At 35.6% G+C, this 25,082-nt stretch overlaps 1 protein-coding gene across 4 annotated transcripts in view; it reads left to right on the forward strand.

Annotated features, from left to right (window-relative positions):
- The window catches only part of LOC100989577 (contactin-4), a 960,081-nt gene that overhangs the window by 148,632 nt on the left and 786,367 nt on the right, over positions 1 to 25,082 (forward strand). Inside the window, exon 2 of one of the 4 annotated variants that reach the window (XM_034955676.3) lies at positions 15,459 to 15,543. The exons of the other annotated variants lie outside the window; for them this stretch is intronic. The gene's annotated coding sequence lies outside the window, so the exon portion shown is untranslated. The remainder of the gene's footprint in view (positions 1 to 15,458; positions 15,544 to 25,082) is intronic. 4 annotated transcript variants of the gene reach the window in all.

A 25,082-nucleotide genomic window follows, 5' to 3' on the forward strand; every position in this document is an offset into this window, starting at 1 on the left:
TTGGTGGAGATGTTCACTGCAAGTTGAGTAAGTAGTGCAAACATACACATAGAGACAAGAAAAGTCTTAGGGCGTGGATGTGAACAGCAACTGGAGGAGGTTGGTTAAGTACAAGCATAGAATGGGAAATGAATGTGAATGCCATGCACAAAGCACATATGCATTGTGTTCTGCTATATATTTACACAGGTGCCTTTACTTTCTCTGGAAGGGAGATTTGCATGGATGCCTTTCTAGGTGGACGTCATACCCAGCGAATTCTGTTGATAAGCTAATGCCGTTGCAGTGACTGCAATAATTCTTGAGCATGCCATCTTTACCAGCTCTGCTAGAGTGTTGAATGTTCAAAAGAAAAACCCAAGTACCTATTAAATCATCAGATGCCATAGTGTGTTTATAAAATCAGATGAAAGCCAATTTCTGCATTAGAGCAGATCTACTTTTCTGTACTTGGTTGGTGTTGTAAGGAGAGATTATTCTGCTTCCCTAAGAAGGTTAAGCTGTCATCTAGTTAAATATGGACTTAAAATAATGCTGACAAAGCAGTTGCCTCTTGCGATTGATGATGATGATGACAGATGATGATAGTTTTGAAATCAGTTTTACAGGGGAAATTGCTATTTTTCTACTTTGGCTGATGTTGTAGTCTAGATTTGCGAATTTCTTGTCATATTCGGGAACATTTTTGATTAAAAGGAAAATTGCTAAGGACTGTATTCTTTATGATAAAATGGCTCTAAAACTGAGCTATGGGGCAAATGATTATAAGTTGACTTATACATATTATTTGAGCGACAGCAGTTATTCTTGGCTTTACAGTGTCATTATGAGTTATATTTTGGGGAACAAATAGCAACCCATGTCTAGTCAGCAAAAGTGGCAGAAAGTGTGGTACTTAGACGTTATGATAATAATAGTGTCTTACTAAAGTCATCAAAGAACTTTCGTATGTATTACTATTAAATTTTCTCTACAATTCTCTCAGGACTTCATGCATGTGTTTCCTCTCCTTGAATTGTTCTTCCCCTCAGATACCTACATGGCTTGTCTTCTTTCTCTAGAAGAATAGCCGCACCCTCTCTGCAGTCTCTCATTCCTCCATGGCATTTACCACCATCTGACAGGTGATATGTGTATTTGTTTACTACCTCCTCATGCTAGGTTGTAAGCCGTGTGAGTGCTGAGACTGGTTTCTTCAGTGCAATAAAGTAAGAACCTATAAAAGTTCCTGGCTCATAATAGGTACTCAGGTAGTAATTCTTGAATCATTAGCTCTATGAATAAATCTTTATTTTATACATAGACGACTAAATATTGTGGTCATGATATAAAAAGAAGCTAATGTTTGGTGCCAGAATCAAATTCAAGCTTTTCAGTTTATTTAACCAAATTGCTTTGGTTTGTGTCTATGTAAGTAATATAGACAACAAATAGCCCTGAAAAAAAGGAGTAATAGTGAGGACTTACTCTTAGGTGTGAACCATTTCTATACCTCATCACGTTCTAGAATCAATCAATCAATTTTGTTTATACAAAATTGCTGGTAATGGCCACTCTGTACCAGTGCATTGTGTGAGCCTGTGCAGACACTGGTCTGAAAAAGCCATTTTCAGGAAGGAAAAGAAAACAGAACATAAACCCCCCAAATATTTTTTAAAGGCCAATAACCTTTGTATCCATTGGGTAAACACGATCAATCAAAGCTCTACAAGCTTTCTATGGGTTGCTTCCTTAACAAATATGTTTTTTGCCTTGGCCATTCATCATATCTGGAAGTTTGGGTGATGAGCTTGAGCACTCTCTGACGTTAATACTGAAAATAGCCGCTTGGTGGCTTTGTGAAAAGAAAAGCCTGTTAAAGTGACAGAACAAACATGCATTCTCCTGACGATATAAAACAGGATATTGTAGCTTGTTTATATTAGTGTGGGCTTGGTGTAATGAAATTCAGCTGAATTTTAAGAAGAGGATTTGTTTTAATGGGAAATTAGGTTGTGAATGGAAAAGGCTACAATGCAGATATGAAAGGTATTCCCTCGTACCCTCCAAACGCATAAGGAGTTTTCTAATGAGACTGAAAGTAGTAGCTGCTAAAAGCAAAGTCATCTTATCTGTTGTCTGAGATGAATTACCTTAAAAAATTGTACCCTGACCTCATTACTATACATTACATTTATTGAAACATCACTATGTATCTCCTGATATGCATAATTATTATTTGTCAATTAAAGAAAATAAAATAAATTTTAAAAACATTGTAGATGGGCTTAAAAAGTGAAGAAATAGGTAGCTTCTGTCACCAGCACTATTTAGAGGGATTGATGAACTATTTTGAGAAGCTTGGGGCTGGGAGAGGAGTACTATGAAAAATGAAAAGTCACATCTCTGGAAGCAGGCATGTAGTATCACATCCAAAGGACACTGTACATACAAGGTCTACTGCAGTCAGAGAGATTAAAATAATCTTCCAACCTCTGAAATAGGATAATACACCAATTATAAGTGATCTCATGACTAGAAAGTGTACTTTTTTTCCCAGGACAGTTAGTGTGTCTGAAAGTGAGCAGCTAGAAAGTTCAAGGAGGCAGACTCACTTATTTTTGGTTATAGAATGGGTAGGGTTTGGGCCAAATAATCTAGCTTATAGAGTCAAGTTTAGTCATTTGTTGAGGTTTACAGGAAGCACAAAGAGAGAAGAGTAGTTGAAACAGCATAGGTTGGGCAAAGAATTAAATGGTGGGATAAAATGGGTCTTGGTAAAACATGTAAATGAGATTAAATGAGCTGGAAAGAAATCAACCAAACAAATTTCAAATGCTGAAGGTAACAGAGTGGGTAATGGTTGTCCCATTATGTGATGGCTTTAGTTTTCAGTCCTAGTACCGCAATGCCCCTTGCCATAGACCTTTTCTTTAAAACAAACAAGGAATATTCTTATGCCTTATTTTCTACATAATGAGTGTTTTTATTGATTTTAGATTTTTTTCAAGATCCCTATAGAGGGATTTTGGATACTTTTCAATTCCTGCTTTAACCAGGATGTCTGCCAGAAATGGATGTAAAGCAGTGCATGGATTTTAAAATAAGAAAGCTCTTAGTATTTCCTTATCCATTTCCAGTGCTTTGTGCATTGCTCCAAAATATTGCTGTTTTCAATATGGGTTTTGGGTCTCATATAGAGAAGATGGCTCATTTGATCGAATAACATTTCATATAATTGCCCCTTTATAATTTAACTTTTCTATGTAAAATCATATTCACTTCTGTGTGATCAATTACAAATATAAAGATTTAATTTCATGAGAATTACTGCTCCTTCAATTAATAGACTAGAGAAGAAGAGATTCTACATTTTCCCTTAAATGGCATAACTAATTAATAGTGAAATGTGACTAGAACCCAGATTTTCTGAATCATGGACTCGGTGTTATTTCTCCTACGAAGAGCAGATAGAGTACTTGTAGTTAAACAAAATTAGATTAAAATTTCAGCTATCAACCCTATTAGCAAGTTATTTATGCTGTAAGCCTCTTATTTTTTAATCTATAAAATGAAGTTAATAATAGCATTTCTATAGCATTGTAGGATGACTGTAGTTAACAATAATATATAGCTAGAGGGAGGATATTGAATATTCCCAACACAATGAAATGATAAATGTTCAGGACGATGCATATGATAATTACCCTGATCTGATCACATTACATGTAGGGAAACATCACTATGTGGGAAATAACCAAACTGTTTTGGAACCCTTGCTCGTGAAGGAATTTGCATTTTGTCACACTATTTGCATGTTCATTTGGTTTTGGACTGCATTATGCATATTTAAAACATACTAAATGTTATCCCTCAAAGAATGTGTAATCTTAACAGTCCTGAATGAAGACAAAAGTAGACAGTGATCGTGGAATCCAGAACATACTATCCAATGATCAATATAATACCTAGTAATTTAAAATAGACCTTTTTACTGATTTTGCTCTAGTTCTAGTTAATGAAGAAAAGAAGAGATCATTTTAAAGGAATAATTAGTAAAGACACCTGCAAATTTTATGCGTAAGTCTGAGTAAGAGAAATTCTGCTGATAATGCTAATATTATATTGTCACCTATGTACATAGTGTCATATCTAAATATTTTTAAAATACCAAATAAGAATATCCTGCTTTTTACTATAGAAAAGAAGCTAATGGAAAACTGATCATCTGACCAATTATTAAAATGCATCCTCTCTCCTATAAGCTCTGTTGTTAATTTCCTGATACACCTTGAATATGCCACAAGCAATTGGTAATAGCATCAATTAACATTTGGGAAGTTCAGCATGGCCACCTAAGATATTAAATATTTGCTACAGGAATGCTAATGAAATCCACTGATGTTATATTCCCAAGGTATTGTTTACTAATAACAGCAAAGCTAAGGGTTACCAAATAAATGAAGGAAGATCTACTTAGAGCTGTTTTCTTCAATTATTCTAATTTTTGTGTTCTCATTTTGGTTCTGAGTTTTCTCACCTGCATTTGAGGTCAGAGTCTGGAAACAGGGCTTTCAGGGATGCATCACTAATGTCCTTTAGGAAATATGTCTTTGCATAATCAACGTCATTGAGGAGACTTTTATAAGAAAATGAAAAAAATAATGAATTTGACTTTCCCTTCACTTTTTTTTTGTAGAGCCATTGCCATTTCTGTATTTGGATAGGAGAGAAATGAAGCATTGTTATTTAATTTAGCCCTTATTATAACATATTATGTAGTCTCTTAGGGTGGCATGTTGCCAAAAATAAGATGTTCTATTTTAAAAGTTGATTTAGTATTACTTTTTTTTTAATTCACAATACATTATGTAGGTAGGTTTTTTTTTTCTGTACATTACACACCACAGATTGTATTAGAAAATAATGTTGGTGTAGTTTTATTGAAGCCACATCATGAAACATAAGTATTATAAAGAGATGGCTGTTTTCCCATTTCAATCAGTTGTCTAGTTGATGTGTTTATTTTTCATCCAATTTATTTTATATACTAAAAAACAGCTCTTAGGAAAGTGAGTACATCAAACTCAGTTTCATTGATTTAATTTTATTTATTTTACTTTAGGCTAAGTTAATTCAGATCAATAGTGTGTATGTATTTCAGTGTAACCTGTGATGATTTCTGCTCAAACTCTACATTCGCATTTACAGGAATCAGGATATTGCCAGATACGCACTGATTTAATGAATGAAGACTTCGCAGATATTAGAAACAACAGTCTCTAATGAAATGATTGAATTTATTTTTCCCTCCAACAGAGTTGAGTGGTGAAACTATACTCTTGATAAAGTTTTTTATTATAATGTATTAAGTCCAGTGGTAAATAAAATGGACTTCATTTTCAAATGGATCTTCAGCAAAACATTAGGTTTTTAAATCACCTTTATTACATTTTTATGTATCTCTTTTTGGGATCTTATTGCTTTATTAATATATAACGTTTTTGATATTTCTAAACATGTTTCCAAAAATCTGAATTTACACATTGATAAAAATAAAAACTACTTAGTCCTCTCTGTCACTGTGTTCTTTTTGCACTTCCATTGACTATGTTCCATTCATGAATAAGAAAAAGAAAAAAATTAGAAGAGATTTATTGGAAAGCAAAGGTAACTCTTACTACTATTTCATAGACCATCTCTTTGATTTTGCAGGTTAGTTTGTCCTGTCTGGGGGAGATAAAATGTAGATTTAATATGGCTAATGATTTAGAATCCTGTCTACTATGAAACTTAACTCACACACTAAGAAAGGTGATATAAATGCTGAATCCCTTTAAGTACATCTTGGCGTGATGATGATATTTGATGATCCACTGATTTGTCTTCCAAAACACTATAACATTTGGTTCTTTCTGAAATCATCAATAATATTGTTGTTGAAAGACTTCAGAAAGCCACATTGTCTCCCAAATTGTTTAATACTTCTTTGCTTTTCGGTACGTTTTCTTATTTAGTCTTTAAATAAGTTCTTAGTCTTTAAAGCTGATTTTTAATTTTTTTTTTGTCTTTTAGGGACTATTATATTCACAAAAGAATAGCAGTAATACATGCAAAGCGCAATGAAAAAAACCCATATGAAGTAGTTGTATGATTAGTTTCAGCAATATAAATGGCCACTGCAAGTAGTTTAGGAGCCAAAGAGCATTCCTGCAATCTAGAATTAGTAGTTTCATTTTTTTTCAATTGAATTGAGATTGGTCAAGGTAACTAGATAATGCTAAATCCCCAGTCTACTTTGTGCTGTGTAATTATTCTAATCGTATTGAAGAACTTTGTCCATTTGTCAGCATTTTACAAAGTGTGTTAATGACTTCTATTCCTGCTACCTTATTTTTCTGCCCATTAGAATAAACAGTGACTTTATGTCACATAAAAGTAGCCTTATAGCCTTTTAAAACGTTTATTTTTGACAGGAGTTGATGGTATGGTATTTATGAGAGCTGAGACCAGAATTAAAAAGTTGTAACACATTGTTTTAGTGAACAAATCAAAACAAAAGAACAAATATTCTGCTACATGATTTATACTATAATTCTAGAATTTACTTTATCGTTTTATAAATTCAACAGCTAAAAAGGTCTACTGACTAATTTTTCTTAATTAAATTATTTTCTTGAAACGGAATATAAGTTCCTACTACTACTACTACTAATCTCATCTTTATTGGAATCAGTTTGGTCATATTGAGCCACGATTACTTTTTCATTTTTTTTTTTCTATTGAGACAGAGTCACGCTCTGTCACCCAGGCTGGAGGGCAGTGGTGCCATCTCGGCTCGCTGCAGCCTTAACCTCCTGGACTCGATCTATCCTCCCGCCTCAGCCTTCGAAATTGCTGGTATTACTGGCATGAGCCACCACACCTGCTCAAGATTTCTTATTAACTTAATATTTTCAACTATTTCTGCATAGTTGACATGTGTCCTATTGCTTTCTGATTTTTTTAAGTTTGTTCTTTTTGGTTATTATACTTTAAGTTCTGGGATACATGTGCAGAACATGCAGGTTTGTTACATAGGTATACACGTGCCATGTTGGCGTGCTGCAGCCATCAACCCATCATCTACATTGGGTATTTCTCCTAATGCTATCCCTCCCCTAGCCCCCCACCCCCCTACAGGCCCCGGTATGTGATGTTCCCCTCCCTGTGTCCATGTGTTCTCATTGTTCAACTCCCACTTATGAGTGAGAACATGCGGTGTTGGGTTTTCTGTTCCTGTGTTAGTTTGCTGAGAATGATGGTTTCCAGCTTCATGCATGTCCCTGCAAAGGACATGAACTCATCCTTTTTTAATGGCTGCATAGTATTACATGGTGTATATGTGCCACGTATTCTTTATCCAGTCTGTCATTGATGGGCATACGGGTTGGTTCCAAGTCTTTGTTATTGTGAACAGTGCTGCAGTAAACATACATGTGCATGTGTCATTATAGTAGAATAATTTATAATCATTTGGGTATATACCCAGTAATGGGATTATTAGGTCAAACGGTATTTCTGGTTATAGATCCTTGAGGAATCGCCACACTGTCTTCCACAATGGTTGAACTAATTTACACTCCCACTAACAGTGGAAAAGCATTCCTATTTCTCCACATCCTCTCCAGCATTTGTTGTTTCCTCACTTTTTAATGATCTCCAGTCTAACTGGCGTGAGATGGTATCTCATTGTGGTTTTGATTTGCATTCTCTAATGACCAGGGATGATGAGCGTTTTTTCATATGTTTCTTGGCTGCATAAATGTCTTCTTTTGAGAAGTGTCTGTTCATATCATTTGCCCACTTTTTGATGGGGTTGTTTTTTTCTTGTAAATTTCTTTAAATTCCTCATATATTCTGGATATTAGCCCTTTGTCAGATTCATGGATTACAAAAATTTTCTCTCATTCTATAGGTTGCCTGTTCACTCTGATGATAGTTTCTTTTGCTGTGAGGAAGCTCTTTAGTTTAATTAGATCCCATTTGTCCATCTTGGCTTTTGTTGCCATTGGTTTTGGTGTTTTAGTCATGAAGTCTTTGCCCATGTCTGTATCCTAAATGGTATTGCCTAGGCTTTCTTCTGTGGTTTTTATAGTTTTAGGTCTTAGGTTTAAGTGTTTAATCCAGCTTGAGTTAATTTTTGTATAAGGTGTAAGGAAGGGTTCCAGTTTCAGTTTTCTGCTTATGGCTAGCCAATTTTCCCAACACCATTTATTAAGTAGGGAATCCTTTCTCCATTGCTTGTTTTTGTCAGGTTAGTCAAAGTTCAGCTGGATGTAGATGTGTGGCATTATTTCTGAGGGCTCTGTCCTGTTCCATTGGTCTATGTATCTGTTTTGGTACCAGTACCATGCTGGATTTATAAAGCAAGTTCTTGGAGACCTACAAAGAGACTTAGACTCTTACACAGTAATAGTGTGAGACTTTAACACCCCACTGTCAATATTAGACAGATCAATGAGACAGAAAATTAACAAGGATATTCAGGACTTGAACTCAGCTCTGAACCATGTGGATCTAATAGACATCCACAGAACTCTCCACCCCAAATCCACAGAGTATACGTTTTTCTCAGCACCACATCGCACTTAATTATTGGAAGTAAACTCTAATAATTGGAAGTAAAACTCTACTCAGCAAATGCAAAAGAACAGAAATCATGACAAACAGTCTCTCAGACCACAGTGCAATCAAATTAGAACTCAGGATTAAGAAACTCACTCAAAACCGCACAACTACATGGAAACTGAACAACCTGCTCCTGAATGACTACTGGGTAAATAATGAAATTAAGGCAGAAATAAATAAGTTATTTGAAACCAAGGGGAACAAAGACACTTATGTACCAGAATTTCTGGGACGCATTTAAAGCAGTGTTTAGAGGGAAATCTATAGCACTAAGTGCCTGCAAGAGAAAACAGGAAAGATCTAAAATTGACAGTCTAACATCACAGTTAAAAGAACCAGAGAAGCAAAAGCAAACAAATTCAAAAGCTAGCAGAATACAAGAAATAACTAAGATCAGAGCAGAACTGAAGGAGATAGAGACATGAAAAACCCTTAAAAAAAATCAATGAATCCAGGAGCTGGTTTTTTGAAAAGATTAGCAAAATAGATAGACTGCTAGCCAGACTAATAAAGAAGAAAAGAGAGAAGAATCAACTAGACAGAATAAAAAATGATAAAGGGGATATCACCACTGATCCCATAGAAATGCATACTACCATCAGAGAATCCTATAAACACCTCTGTGCAAATAAACTAGAAAATCTGGAAGAAATGTATAAATTCCTGGACACATACGCCCTCCCAAGACTAAACCAGGAAGAAGTCAAATCTCTGAATAGACCAATAACAAGTTCTGAAATTGAGGCACTAATTAATAGTCTACCAACCAAAAAAAGTCCAGGACCAGATGGATTCGCAGCCAAATTCTACCAGAGGTACAAAGAGGAACTGGTACCATTCCTTCTGAAACTATTCCAAACAATAGAAAAAGAGGGAATCCTCCCTAACTCATTTTGTGAGGTCAGCATCATCCTGATACCAAAACCTGGCAGAGACACAACAAAAAAAGAAAATTTCAGGTCAGTATCCCTGATGAGCACCAATGCAAAAATCATCAGTAAAATACTGGCAAACCGAATCCAGCAGCACATCAAAAATCTTATCCACCATGATCAAGTCATCTTCATCACTGGGATGCAAGGTTGGTTCAACATACACAAACCAATAGGCAGAGAGCCAAATCATGAGTGAACTCCCATTCACAATTGCTACGAAGAGAATAAAATACGTAGGAATACAACTTAAAAGGGATGTGAAGGACCTCTTCAAGGAGAACTACAAACCACTGCTCAAGGAAATAACAGAGGACACAAACAAATGGAAAAGCATTCTATGCTCATGGATAGGAAGAATCAATATCATGAAAATGGCCATAAGGTAAAAGTAATTTACAGATTCAATGCTATCCCCATCAAGCCACCATTGACTTTCTTCACATAAACAGAAAAAACTGCTTTAAATTTTGTATGGAACCAAAAAAGAGCCTGTATAGCCAAGACAATCATAAGCAAAAAGAACAAGGCTGTAGGCATCAGGCTACCTGACTTCAAACTATACGACAAGGCTACAGTAACCAAAAAAGCATGGTACTGGTACCAAAACAGATACATAGACCAATGGAATAGAACAGAGGCCTCAGAAATAATGCCTCACATCTACACCCATCTGATCTTTGACTAACCTGAGAAAAACAAGCAATGGGGAAAAGATTCCCTATTTAATAAATGGTGTTGGGAAAATTGGCTAGCCATAGGCAGAAAACTGAAACTGGAACCCTTCCTTACACCTTATACAAAAATTAACTCAAGCTGGATTAAACACTTAAACCTAAGACCTAAAACCATAAAAACCACAGAAGAAAATCTAGGCAATACCATTTAGGACATAGGCATGGGCAAAGACTTCATGACTAAAACACCAAAAGCAAAGGCAACAAAAGCCAAGACTGACAAATGGGATCTAATTAAACTAAAGAGCTTCCTCACAGCAAAAGAAACTATCATCAGAGTGAACAGGCAACATAGTATAAGAGAAAATTTTTGCAATCTATCCATCTGAAAAAGGGCTAACACCCGGAATCTACAAAGAACTTAAAGAAATTTACAAGAAAAAAGCAACCCCATAAAAAAGTGGGCAAATGATATGAACAGACACTTCTCAAAAGAAGACATTTATGCAGCCAAGAAACATGAAAAAACACGTATCATCACTGGTCATTAGAGAAACGCAAATCAAAACCACAATGAGATACCATCTCTCGTCAGTTAGAATGGTGATCATTAAAAAGTTGGGAAATAGGCTGTGTATGGTGGCTCATGCCTGTAATCTTAGCACCTTGGGAGGCCGAGGTGGGCCGATCACGAGGTCAGGAGTTGGATATCACCTGGGGCCTACATGGTCAAACCCTGTCTCTACTAAAAATACAAAAATTAGCCAGGCGTAGTGGTGCACGTCTGTAATCCCAGCTACACAAGAGGCTGAGGCAGGAGAATCACTTCAACCTGGAAGGTGGAAGTTGCAGTGAGATGAGATCGCACCATTGCACTCCAGCCTGGGCAATAGAGTGAGACTCCATCTCAAAATCAATCAATCAATCAATCAATCAGGAAACAACAGATGCTGGAGACGATGTGGAGAAATAGGAACACTTTTACACTGTTGGTGGGAGTGTAAATTGGTTCAACTATTGCGGAAGACAGTGTGGCAATTCCTCAAGGATCTAGAACCAGAAACACCATTTAACCCAGCAATCCCATTACTGGCTATATACCCAAAGCATTATAAATCATTCTACTGTAAAGACACATGCACATGTATGTTTATTGCAGCACTGTTTGCAATAGCAAAAACTTGGAACCAACCCAAATGCCCATCAGTGATAGACTGGACTTTCTGATCTTTTGATTTTGAGGTTTCATTGAATATTAGCAGAGATTTTCTTATTTTTTTTCTGTCTCAATATACATTTAGGAAATTACTTCCTAATAAGTAAGAAGTACATCTAGATAGTTGTTGGATGAAATATATTAACATTAGCTATTGCTTAAGAAAACAACTGGATAATGTTTTCCTACCTTTTTAATCATCTCATCCTGCTAGTGTACTGTGTTTGCTCATGTTTATGAACCTACCACACATAATATAATTGGCTCTGAACTTCCTGAATTGCAAATCCTGTATTCAATAATTTCATGCATGCAGCCTGTTTCTCAATTTATTTCTGGGAACTCTAATCTTTTGCTTCACAGATACTTTGAACTGGCATCTCATGTCTTAGTCTGAGTTCCTAACCTTTTTATATTTTTTTATTATTTGTATTATTTATCTATTGATTTCTTATTTCTCTCCCATTGAAATGTAAGATTTATGAGGGCAGAAAACTTTTCCATCTTGTCCACCAGTGTTTCTCAGGCACTTAGAGCACTGTGTGGCCTAAGAGGGATTGATTGTGTACTCTTACATTGTTCTTTTTCATTTATTATTTCATTTGTTTCTTATAACCTTATAAGGCATAAGTGCTATTCTGTAGGTGAGGAGACGGAGACATACGAGGTTAAATAATGTACCCAAAGCTATATTGCTCTAGTAATTGGTTATTTAGTGATTTTTTTTTTTGGCTCTGTAAATTTGAGGCCATTTTTCTTCAGAACATTCCCTTTTCCCCAGCATCTTTATGGTACCTGGCTATGCACTTGCTTTTGCTCATAAGCCTAGGTTTTGTCTGGTCAGTCTGTGAACATAAATAAGGAATCTGCTAACCAATCAACAAGGAGGAAGGGAGAAATCAGTGAAAATCGTCACTAATGTTGAAGATAAACATTTTGGACAATGACTGATGTTTTATAAAGAGCTTTTCATAGGAATTCTTATTTAGTTATTCTCGTGTTACATGATGGGGAAACTAATCTCAGAGTTGCAAATGTTAAGTGCCAAAGGCAACACAGCCAAAAGTCTATAGCTGGTGCCTTAGTCCGTTTTCACGCTGCTGATAAAGACATACCCGAGACTGGGTAATTTACAAAGAAAAAGACGTTTAATGGACTCACAGTTCCACGTGTCTGGAGAGGCCTCATAATCATGGCGGAAGGCAAAAGGCACATCTTACATGGCTGCAGGCAAGAGAGAATGAGCGCCAAGCAAAAAGGGAATCCCTTATAAAACCATCAGATCTCATGAGATGTATTCACAACCACGAGAACAGTATGGGGCAAACCACCCGTATGATTCAATTTTCTCCCACCAAGTCCCTCCCACAACATGTGGGAATTATGGGAGCTACAATTCAAGATGAGATTTGGGCGGGGGACGCAGCCAAATGATATCAGCTCGTGAGTGAGCAGCAGACCTGGGGTTCCCATCCTCGTATCTTTGCATTCTTTCCCATCCATTGCATTGAGGGAAGAGCAGATAGTTCTCCCCATTCCCACTCTTCTTTGTTGTGTGTGTGTCCACTGTTGATGAGAATGTCACTCTTTGTTATTTTCAAGCTTTTTTTAGTCACTGAGCTTTCCCATGATTTTCACAGGTCATTGGAATTTTGTATTGTTTTATGAAATATACACTGAAATAAGATCCTTGGCTACAATTACAGTTTTGTATCATTTAGAGAGCACGTAGGCACCATTTTCTTGCCCAAGAATGGGGATAGCAATTCTTTTACTTTCTACCACATAATGTAGCTGTAGGATGAAATCCTGTAGCTGAAGTTTCTCAACTCCAGCCCATTGATATTTTGGGCCAGGTGATTGTTTGTTGCAGGAGGGTGTCCTGCACATTATAGGAAGTTCAGCAGCTACCATGGCCTCTACCCTGTAGCACCACCCCAGTTGTGATAATCAAAATTGTTTTCAGGCATTATCATTTTTTTTTTTTTTGGCTTCCAGGGGATGTAAAATTGCCCATGGTTGAGAACCTCTGGATTAAATTAAGATAATAAATGTGAAAATGTGTTGTACATTTTAAGACAATTTTCCAATTCAAGGTGTTATTAGGATGAGCTTTAAGAACAATAGAAAAAATCATTGTGGCAGATGAGGTAAGCAGCAGAAGGGAAAACAGGGTATAGACATTAAGGACTAGAGTTGGCTGTCTTCTATTATAGTCTTGTGAAAGCTCACTCATACGGATTCCTGCTATAAATTTCTTGCTTTTGTATTTTTCGAAGCAAATATTTAATACAATGTTGCCTGCTAATAGAACTTCTCATTACAGATTTAAGTTTTCTTTTCTCTTCTTTTATTTTTATTTTATTTATTTATTTATTTTTTGAGACAAGAGTCTCGCTCTCTGTCATCCAGGCTGGAGTGCAGTGGTGTGATCTCGGCTCACTGTAACCTCTGCCTCCCAGTTCCCAGTGATTCTCCTGCATCAGCCTCCTGAGTAGCTGGGATTACAGGTGCCCACCGCCACGCTTGGCTAAATTTTTGCATTTTTTAAGTAGAGACGAGGTTTCACCATGTTGGCCAGGCTGGTCTCAAAGTCCTTACCTCAAGTGATCTGCCTGCCTCGGCCTCCCAAAGTGCTGTGATTACAGGTGTGAGACACTGCACCCGGCCTAAGTTTTCATTTCTTTATGAAATACTGTGCAGCATATTCACTACCATATGATGAATAATTAAAACTAAATTGCAATTGTCAAAATAAATGAACACATCACATTTGGAGGTAGAAAAATTCCTAATTTTTTTTCCTACGTAGTTTATTGCATACTATTCTTATTTGTGGTATTTGGTGTTATGTAGTTACTCAAAGTTGTTACAGCATTTATACTACATTTGTTTTGTTGAATTGAAATCATAGAACCTGCCAATTAAATTTAAAACAATGTCATACACGTTGGTTTCTCTATTACTTACAGAGTAAAATTCTCAAAGCCCCATGAGGCATCCTTGTCTTAATGGCATGGATATGTTACTGCATGTGCTCTTATTGTCCAGCCAGCTGGTATTCATATATAAGATTTTATTAAATAACATCTTACACATTATTTTTGTGATAGGCTTTGGTGATGGGGCTTTGAGAAAGCTGTCCAGAAGAAAGATGTGAGCATTCTCTATGTTAATAACTTTCTACTATTTTATTTTAATGTAACTTGCTACATTTGCCATCTGGGATAGAAGCTTCTGCATCAACCATTAACTATCAACACCGACTATTCCAGGCTGCAGAATTTCAGTTTGAAACGGTTCTAAAATTCTATGGAATAGTGAAGGCCCGCTTGCTTCATTGTGCTTTCCTTTAAGTGGAGTATTGCCCAGATGTGGAAGTTAGATGTTGAATTTTCAGACAGAACTGTTTACCTTGAGAATGGCTGGGCACCTTCCATTTGTACTACTTTTTATTATTGTCAGAACTGATCAAATAAATCTGCCCGAGTATCTGTGTGTGGGATGCATGTTGAAAGCGATTTTATTGTTGCCCAATAAGTCCCCAAATGCTGTCGTCTTTTGCTTTCCCTCTCCCATCTTAAGTGCCTTTTTGCAACTTGCCTCACAAATCACATTGTCTCTACTTATTACCCAGGCTTTTCTCCAGCTGGTAAAATGGATTTTTTTTTCCTCAGCCAGATTCAGAGTTTGCCCTGTTCTTATTCCCTGTATGTTTCCCTTCACTTTTAATGTGAAAATTGCAAATATATTTCTAAACCCTTCTGCACAACACTTTCCATTTATGGAAAACTCACACTTTATAAAGTAACGAGAGGAGATATCTAAAATGTGTCTTCCATTTTCTGCTCTGTATCTCCAACTGGACCAATTTTTCCAGATAATTTCTCCTTTCTTTCCAACTTTATCTGCGTCATAGAATTCAGAGAACTGAAAGCATTTCTTCCTTTCTTTATTTTTTTTCATATTCTTTCTCTACTGCAGACTTCGCTAACTGATGAAACACTGCCAGAGCCCACTTGGACTTTTTCGCAACTTTACTTAAGGGAATAAAAGCTCTCATGCTGAGGTAAGGCAAACAGTCCATGTAGGTTCTCACTAAAAAGAAGAGTGGATTTTATAAGCTCGGGCCTGTCTTATAATCTCTCTGTGTCTTGTTCTTGTATGTACCTTGATAATTTACTATCTGTCCTTTTTCTGCCCAGTGGATTTTTGAGGTTCACAAATGTGAGATACACAAAGATGTGATATACACTTGCTGTTCCGTGTTTTTTTTTTCTGCAAATATGCATTTTCCCTCCAGAACTGTTACTGGTAACTATCCTGAGACTCAAGATGACTTTAAATAACACTTTTTTTAATACTGTACTTACTTAGGGTTAGACTTGGCTGCAAGAAACAGAAAATTCATAAGATCAGGAGCTTAAATGAGATACAACTATATTTTTCTCTTTGAATTAAAACTTGAGATAGGCATTCCAAAGCTACTGTAGTGTTCCATGATGTCAGGGATCCAGGATTTGTCAGACATAGCTTTTGTCCTCATGATTGCAGATGGAGCATAAGGACAATGTGTTATAGTCACATTCCAAGCAGAATGTGAAAAGGTACAATTGTTTCCTTGTAAGGGAAGTTCCCAGTAGTTGTGGTACAACTGTGCTGGTTAATTCTATGGATCGGTGCTTAGTCAGATGGCCATGTGTGCCTGCAAAAAAGACTGGAAGATACGATACAGTCCTTTTTCTTGTGGCCATGTGTCCAGCTAAAATTTATGTCTTCTAAGAAGAGAAAAATTAGCAGTATTTTGCTCTCAAACATTAATTTTAATATATTCTATATTTTAAAACACTGTTGCTGGGTAGATTGTGAACTACATGTGGGCAAGGACTATGTATAATAAAAAATATTATGTTGTCAGCTCTTAACGTTGTCACCAAAATAATGAATAAATATTCATTGAAAATATACGTGGAGAGATGGTATTTTTATCATGTGAAATATGACTCAAAATGAGACTGATTTTTTACATTTTAAAACAAATGCACCCAACCATTCTTTATTCATTCAATAATCACTGAGCATATATACGGATTCATTAAAGTATCATTTTTCTTTCTTCAATTAAAAATCTTAAATTGATATATAATAGTTTTACATATTCTTGGAGCACATATGATATTTTGATATCTGTATACAATGTAGTAATGATCAAATTAGAGTAACTGGGATATCTATTACCTCAAACATTTATTTTTTCTTTGTGTTGGGAATACTGCAAATCTTCTCTTCTAGCTATTTTCAAATATACAATAAATTATTGTTAATTATAATTTCCCTGTTGTAGAGTCAAATATTAGAACTTATTTCTTCTATCTGACTATATTTTTGTGCCCTTTAACCAACTTCTCTTCATCTGCCTCTCCCTTCCTTTCCAAGCCTCTGGTAACCATCATCCTACTCTCTATCTCCCTGAAATCTACTTTTTTAGTTCTTGTATATAAGTGAAAATATGTGTTGTCTTTTTGTGCCTGGCTTATTTTACTTAACATAATGACCTCCAGTTGAGCAAATGACAGAATTTCATTCTGTTTTATGGCCAAATAATATTCCATTGTGTGTATCTATACCACATTTTATCTATCCATTCATTTCTTGATGGACACAAAGAGTAATTCCATATCTTGGCTATTATGAATAGTGCTGCAGTAAACACAGCAGTGCAGATATCTCTTCCATATTCTGATTTTCTTTCTTTTGGATATACACCTAGCAGTGGCATTGCTGGATCATATGGTAATTCTATTTGTAGTTTTTTGAGGAAACTCCTTACTTTTTTCCATACTGGCTGTGCTACTTTTACATTTTCACAAACAGTGTATAAGCTTTCCCCTTTCTCTGCGTTCTTGCCAGTATGTGTTATTTTTTGTCTTTTTGATAATAGCTGTTCTAAGTGGGGTGAGGTTATTTCTCACTGTGTTTTTTACTTGTACTTTTCTTGATGGTTAGTGATATTGAAAATTTTGTAATATACCCATTGGCCATTTGTTTGTCTTCTTTTAAAAAATGTCTATTTGGGTCCTTTGCCTATTTTTTAATGACATTATTTGTTTTTGCTATTGAGTTGTTTGGGTTTCTCATGTATTCTGGTGATTAATCTCTTTTCATATGGAAAGTTTGCAAATATTTTCTCCCATTTTGTAAGTTGTCTCTTCACTTTGTTAATTGTTTGCAGTGCAGAAGCTTAAAAAGCTTAATGTAGCTTCATGCAATCCAATTTGTCTATTGTTATTTTTTTTGTTTTTGTTGCCTGTGCTTTTGAGGCCTTACCCCAAAAATCTTTTTTGAGACCAATGTTCTGTATCATTTCCTCTGGTAGTTTCATAGTTTCAGGTCTTACATTTAAGTGTTTAATCCATTTTGAGTTAATTTTTTATATGGTGAAAGATGAGAATCTAGTTTCATTCTCCTGTATATAGTTTTCCCAACACTATTTTTTAAATTTATTTTTCATTTCAGTAGGTTTTGGGGGAACAGGTGGTATTTTGTTACATGAATAAGTTCTTTAGTGTTGATTTCTGAGATTTTGGTGCCCCCATCACCCAGGCAGTGTACACTATATCCAATGTGTAATCTTTCATCCCTAACCCCACTCATACTCTTTCCCCTGAGTCCCCAAAGTCCATTGTATCATTCTTATGCCTTTGCACCCCCATAGCTTAGCTCTCACTTATGAGTGAGAACATACCATGTTTGGTTTTCCATTTCTGAGTTACTTCACATAGAATAATAGTCTCCATTTCCATCCAGGTTGCTGTGAATGCAATTATTTAGTTCCTTTTTATGGTTAAGTAGTATCCCATGGTGTGTATAACATATTTTCTTTATCCACTCGTTGATTGATAAGCATTTGGGCTGGTTCCATATTTTTGCAATTGGACATTGTATCAGCACCATTTTTAAATGAGATTACATGCTTTTGGAGCTTTTTCTAAAAATGAGTTGGCAGTAAGTACATGGATTTATTTCTCAGTTCTCTGTTTTGTTCCATTGGCCCATGTGTCTGTTTTTATGCCAGTATCATGTTGTTTGTGTTACTATGACTTTGTAATATAATTTGAAATCACATAGTATGATGCCTCTGCCTCCAGCTTTATTCTTTTTGCTCAGAATTGCTTTAATTATTCAAGGTCTTTTGCGGTTTTATAGAAATTTTAGGATTGTATTTTTCATTTTTGTAAAGGATGTCATTGGTATTTTGATAAGGATTGCAATCAGTCTATAGATTGCTTTGGATAGTATAAATATTTTAGCAATATTAATTCTTCTAATTCATGAACATGGGATATTTCTTCATTTTTAATGTTCTTTTCCATTTCCTTCATCAGCGTTTTATATATATATATTTTTTTTTTGTGGAGATCTTCCATGTCTTTGGTTAAATGTATTCCTAGAATTTTTTTTGTAGCTATTGTAAATAGGATTGCTTTCTTGATTTCTTTTTCAGGTTGATCTCTGCTAGTGTACTGAAACACTACTGATTTTTGTATGTTGATTTTGTATTTTGCAACTTTATTGAATTTGTATATCAGATTTAAGAGTTTTTCGTGGAGTCTTTAGATTTCCTAAAATAAAAAATCATATCATCTGAAAACAAGAATAATTTGACTTGCTTTTCCATTTGTATGCCTTTTCTTTCTTTTTCTTTCCTAATAGCTCTGACTAGGACTGCCAGTACTATGCTGAATGGAAGTGGTGAATATGGGCATCTTTGTCTTGTTCTAGATCTTACTGGGAAGGCTTTCAATTTTACCCCATTCAGTATGATGTTAGCTGTGAGTTTGTCATATATGACCTTAATCATGTTGAGGAATGTTCCTTCTATACCCATTTTGTTGACAGTTTTCATCATGAGGGCTGTTGAATTTTATTTCATGCACAAGTGTTGTTTTTCTTATAGTGACTTCTTTAACCATTTATCAAGTCATGTTTTGGATTTCTCCTTAAAAATGAGTCTCAGACTTAAGGTTCAAAACACCTATGGAAATAATTCTCTTTACGACTAATTTTTCTCTTTAAGCCTACTTTTCTTCATTTCTCAGAGAAGTTATCTTGCTCTGATAACTTTTTAACTCTTCATAAAAATCAAATCTCCCCCCAACAAGATGGAGATTTGGTCCTGCTGGGGGATTTTTAAGTAAGGGCTGTTAGCTGTGATTGAGGTGCCTGTATATCTGAGACAAGGAGCCTTAAGGGACTAGGATCAAATTAATTAAAAGTCACATTTATTGAGCCCTGCCATTGAAGAATTTATAATGTCTTCTATGCAAACCAATTCATTGGTAAGGAACAGCATTGCTATTCTGAGCATTTTGGAAATACCACAATGTTGGAGTCATCTCAGAGGGATCTCTGAAGAGTTCTGGGAAGGTGACAGTCAACAGCAGAATAGCAGCTGCCACCACAGTCAAGCAGTTGGTTTGCTTGGCTTGGAAGTTTTAGACATCAAAGGAGTATGGCTTCTTCAATACTAAAACCAGTGACAGAATTGCAAAAGTTATTTTTATTCCTCTTCAAATATGAGCAAACATTACTGTGATTCAGCTTATTTTTATATAATGTTACAGGGAATCAAATTAAGAATTAAATGCATTTTTTGGCATAGTTGTGTCTTGTAAAGAAAGAAAGATGGTGCCAGGGGAATTTTCCTTTCAAATATGTAAAGAACTTCTAATGAGTGAACTTTTCCTGTGTCGGAAAGATAGCATTCACTTCCTTTCCTGGCTTCTGTGCCAACTTATGATTGTGGTGTGTAGAAATTTAGTGTCAGCCACTGAAAGAACTATTTCCTAAGATGATACTGCTTTTTACTCAAGGAATAAGTAGGTTCCCTTTGAACTGACCTGTGTGTGTTTGGAAAACAAGCATAAATATCTCCTTTTCTCATAGGAAGAACACTATTTCAAAGAGCCATTTTCTTTCCTAACAAAGAAATTCATACTGCAGAAAAATCAGCAATTTCACAGCTGGTTTTTGAAATCCTGAAATGATGTATACAAATCAAAGCAGGAGAGATTCATTTGGAATGAAAGGAATATTTGAATTGCATCCCAATTTCGAATAGGATATTGTTTCACGGTTCTACAGTATTATAAACATGTCATGTCTGTTATACATGACAATCATATCTCATCTGTGACTCATGTACTTTATAAGAAAGTGACAATTTGAAAGCATAGAATTGCAGGATTGGATGGAACGATATCTTCTAAGTTATTTCCACTCCTTTTCCCATTTTTGGTTGACCATGCTAATTCCCCTCTAAAACATTCTTCTATAGCTACTTGAAAACACCCATTGCCTCTTAAAGTAACCTATTGTCAAAGAATACTGGATTTTCTTATGTACATTGAAAAAATGACACTTTATTGGTTTTGATTCTACCACCAAGAGTCACAGGGAACTTTCTGTCTTTTCATCATATATATAACAGGCTTTTCATCTTATATATAACAGTCCTTAAATATTTTCATATTGTAATAATTTCCTATGGAACCTGTTGACTTTTACGCTAGAGTTATAGTGATGGAGGTAATGAGAAGTGATCATATTCTGGATATATGGCACCAGTAGACAGAAGGTGTGGTTCATAGGAATTGATCATGGAATGGATGTGGGCTGTGAGAGAGAGCAGTCAATGTTTTTGACCTGAAGATGTTTTACTAACATATGTTAAGCATTTACTATCTGCTCAATATACTTTGCTAGGCATTGTAGCACAATTAAATGTGCATTTGCATAGCTGTTCGATGATACAGGTAGGACTATTCTCTAAGACTAAGAGAACATTAGTCAGGCCTCTTATGATGAGGGAGGGGTTCCCTTTCTTTCCATTCTCATGCTTTGACTTGAGAGAGCAAGCCTATATGTTATTATGGATCAGAATTGAGATTTCATGCTCAGTTTTAAGTCTAAAAACATGCTTTTCAATATCTAGTATTTACATGAGTGTGACTTCTCAGGAATTATAATGAGAGCCTGAAAAATTACCAGGGGCAACATTTTCAGTCCGGAGATGTTATACCCCAGTTACTGCCACTAAATTTTAAGCTCCTTGGGAGCAGGAATTTGATTCTTTTATTATATTAATAGTATCTGTTACATAATATTAACTCAGTAAATGCAGGGTATGCTCTTGTTAAACTATAGTCTCAGTCTCTGTAAGTGGATTTTTTAGGATAGACTAAGTCCTAGTAAATGTGATATATCTCTATTTCTGTCTATCTGTCTGTCTACCTACCTACCTATGTATCATCTATTTATCTATCAATCAAGAGAAGAAAATAAAGAACCACTCTTGGAGAATCAAAATTTTTTATAACATGGTATGCAACTCCCTTACGTTCTTTATCAGCCACCTGCATGCAAACAGCATTATGTCTGAAGTTAAAACATGTAAGATATATGAGAGTGGAATCCTTGGTGCATTTCACTCTTGCACTCTTGTCTATGGAGTAAGTAGCCTGGGGGTAGTTTCTCCTCCTTTTTTTATATGTGGGGAGAAGGAATCAGGTGGCAGCTTATCTTGTGCTAAATAGGTTTCTCTGCCGATCCACAAGGTGGCAGGGAGTCCTTAGTGCCACTATGACAGATTAACCAAACAGGCATCTGTCGAAATGTCTGATGCATTAGTTGCACTGCCTGTAAAAGAGATGGGCCTCCTTGAGAAATAAATCCACACTGAATTTCAAATGTGGTTGTGTCCCCAAAATTAGCAAAGTTTTCAAAGGTGTACCCTTCAAAGGAGAGCAGAAATAAACTGTACATTAAAAGAATTAGTACTCAGAGGCCTTTGTTTAATCAATGGTTAGTTTGGTGGTGATTGCACAAATTCACTACATTAAATTTAATCAGGGATGTTTCTGGTATGTGGGTGGCATGCTTACTGATTAATTCATTTATATTCTTGAAATAACATATGTTCTCCTGGATGAATTTCCACAGTTTGGTAATTCCACAGTATGCATTTCAGCATCTCTAAATGGCTGCTTTGTTCACTGTCCCAGAGCCTAAGACATGCTGGGTGCTGGGTACTGATTAGTTTACCTGACTAAGAATGACAGACAGGAAATGGCACCATTTTAATCTCTCAGAAGAACATCAAAGGAATCATTTCGGTGACTGTAAATACTTCAGGATTTTGATGTCACCTTTTCAAGTTGCCTTAAGAAATCACTTAGGAATGGTATGGGAGATCATGATACAATGAGGTCCTGCAAAGAATTCCACCTTTCTTTGTCAGGGTTCTGAAATTGATTAAGTATAACTATGTCTATGATGTAATCGATTACATTAAAACTATCATTTTGGAGAAAAGAGACCTGATGGATTACAGAGTCTATACCCTTATTTATAAAAAACGATGAAATGAAACTCAGTAGTTAATTGACTTTTGTAGATGGAAAGATAGTTTGTAGTAGAGCTTTGTATTCAGGACTAGTAGTTGCCACCACCCCCCGCCCATCCCCTATTATAGCCAGTTTATTTATTTATTTACTTTAACTTTTATTTTAGGTTCAATGACACATATACAGGTTTGTTATATAGGTAAATTAGTGTCACGGGGGTTTGGTGTACAGATTATTTTGTCACCCAGGTACTAAGCTTAGTACCTGATAGCCAGTTTAAAGTGTGTACATTGGGGAAGGGGTGGAATAAGGTTGTTCTTAGACAGTTAGAGGCACAGAGGGTTTATATATATATATATATATATGGGACTGCCTTATGTTAATACATCACTTGGCTTTAAGTGTGGGAATGGACAGGAGTACTTGTTATGACCTGTGGGGCCCTACTTTCCTTCATTCTCAGAGAGATTTTGCAAATTGCCTAAAATATCTGTTAATATGCTCTGTGGCTACATGCTTACAGACATGATGACAAGGAGGGGGGAAAATATTGTTCATTGTTGTCATTTTCTAGCTGGAACCATGAGATTTGCTTAAGGAAGACTGAAGGCTAGTGTGACAGAAAATGGAGCTCAGGAGGACCCAGAATAAATTACATTCCTTTGGAGGGTCCTGAGAGGGGCAGGCCATGGCTTAGTTCCTTCTATTCCACTCATTTCTTACAGTTCAGCTGCCTCCCGATGTGCAGTTGTTTAGTATGCAAATCAATAATCATTACCTATGTGAAGTGTTAGTTCACAGGCGTGCAGGCTGTGGTCAGTTGGTACCTGTTCCCTCCTAAAGAACTATCTCTGAAGTTGAACATCTCTGTTTTTCTTTTTATAAATCTGAATATTAATTAGACCACTGCTTATTAACTTAGAGACCTCTCTGCTTTTGGTGACAGTAGCAGGCAGAATATAGATGGTAGAAAACGAAATATCATGCTGTTTCTGTAAACGGTTTGGTGTCTCCATATAATAAAACTCTTTAGAATTAACTGCCTCCAGAAACAGGGACAAATGTGATGTCCTTTCTCTGCCCCTTGAATTAAATAACAAAATGAACAGCAGATCATTTTGATGTTGCTACTCCATAAAGATCATTTTGTTATTGTTACTAGGAGAGAGTGGAGTGTAATGGAAAGAATACATGTTTACAGCTGGGCTGTAATCTTGGATCTCCTGAAAAGTAAGAATATGTTCTTGAAGGAACCTCAAATTTTGTGAATGTGCTTATTATTTTAAAGATAAGAACATGGATTCAATTTCTGTCTCTGTAGTAACCTGCTGTATTATCTTTCTCTAGCTATATAACCTCTCTTTGCCTCCATTTCTTCATTTGTTAAATAGGGATAATAATAGCACCTACATCATAGGTTTATTATAAAAAATGAAATGGATTCACATTTTTAATGTTCTATGTAATTACTTATCATTGTTGTTTTAATAGGGAAAGTATTGGTTATATAAATAGCCAAGAAAACAGCCAATTGAGACTTTTCTTCCTAGATTACCTTGGTTATATCAGTGCTTCTGGGTGTGGTCACTGATATTCTACAGCAGAAACAGCTGGTGGGGTCCCCAACTAAAGAATGTATCTTATTGGAGGCTAAGAATTATGAGGCAACTATCTCTGACTTGAGAACCCTAACCTTATATTGACATCTGAGATTTATTCATCAATAAACACCTTTTTGTAATCTGGAATCATGTTATGTCATTACTTTCTATATCAGAATTTAAATGTTAAGGGACCAAGACATTATGCAATGAATACTAAAATGTTACTAAAATCATGTGTTGTGAAGAATATTTGGAAATATGGAAACATGTTCACAAGATGTTAAGTAAAAAAACAGGTTAGCAGGTTGTAAAACAGTATTTCAGTATGATTCTAAATTGCAATCATTAAAAATTTTATAATCATGAAAAATGTTATTAAAATATTATAATCCTGTGATAAATTCTAATGAGTACTTTCTTGATTTGGCTTTAACAGTTTCCAAAATTAAAATTACAAGTTTTTTTTCTGATTATAACAGTAATACAGCTTACTACTGTAGCTATTACAAGCAAAATAGAAAAATAGGTAAAGATGATTAAAATCATCTACAATCCCAGTTTCTTAAAATAGCCTTACTAAGATTTTTAACAAAAATTTA

The sequence above is a fragment of the Pan paniscus genome, chromosome 2 (genome assembly GCF_029289425.2).
Source record: "Pan paniscus chromosome 2, NHGRI_mPanPan1-v2.0_pri, whole genome shotgun sequence".
Taxonomy (NCBI): Eukaryota; Metazoa; Chordata; class Mammalia; order Primates; family Hominidae; genus Pan; species Pan paniscus.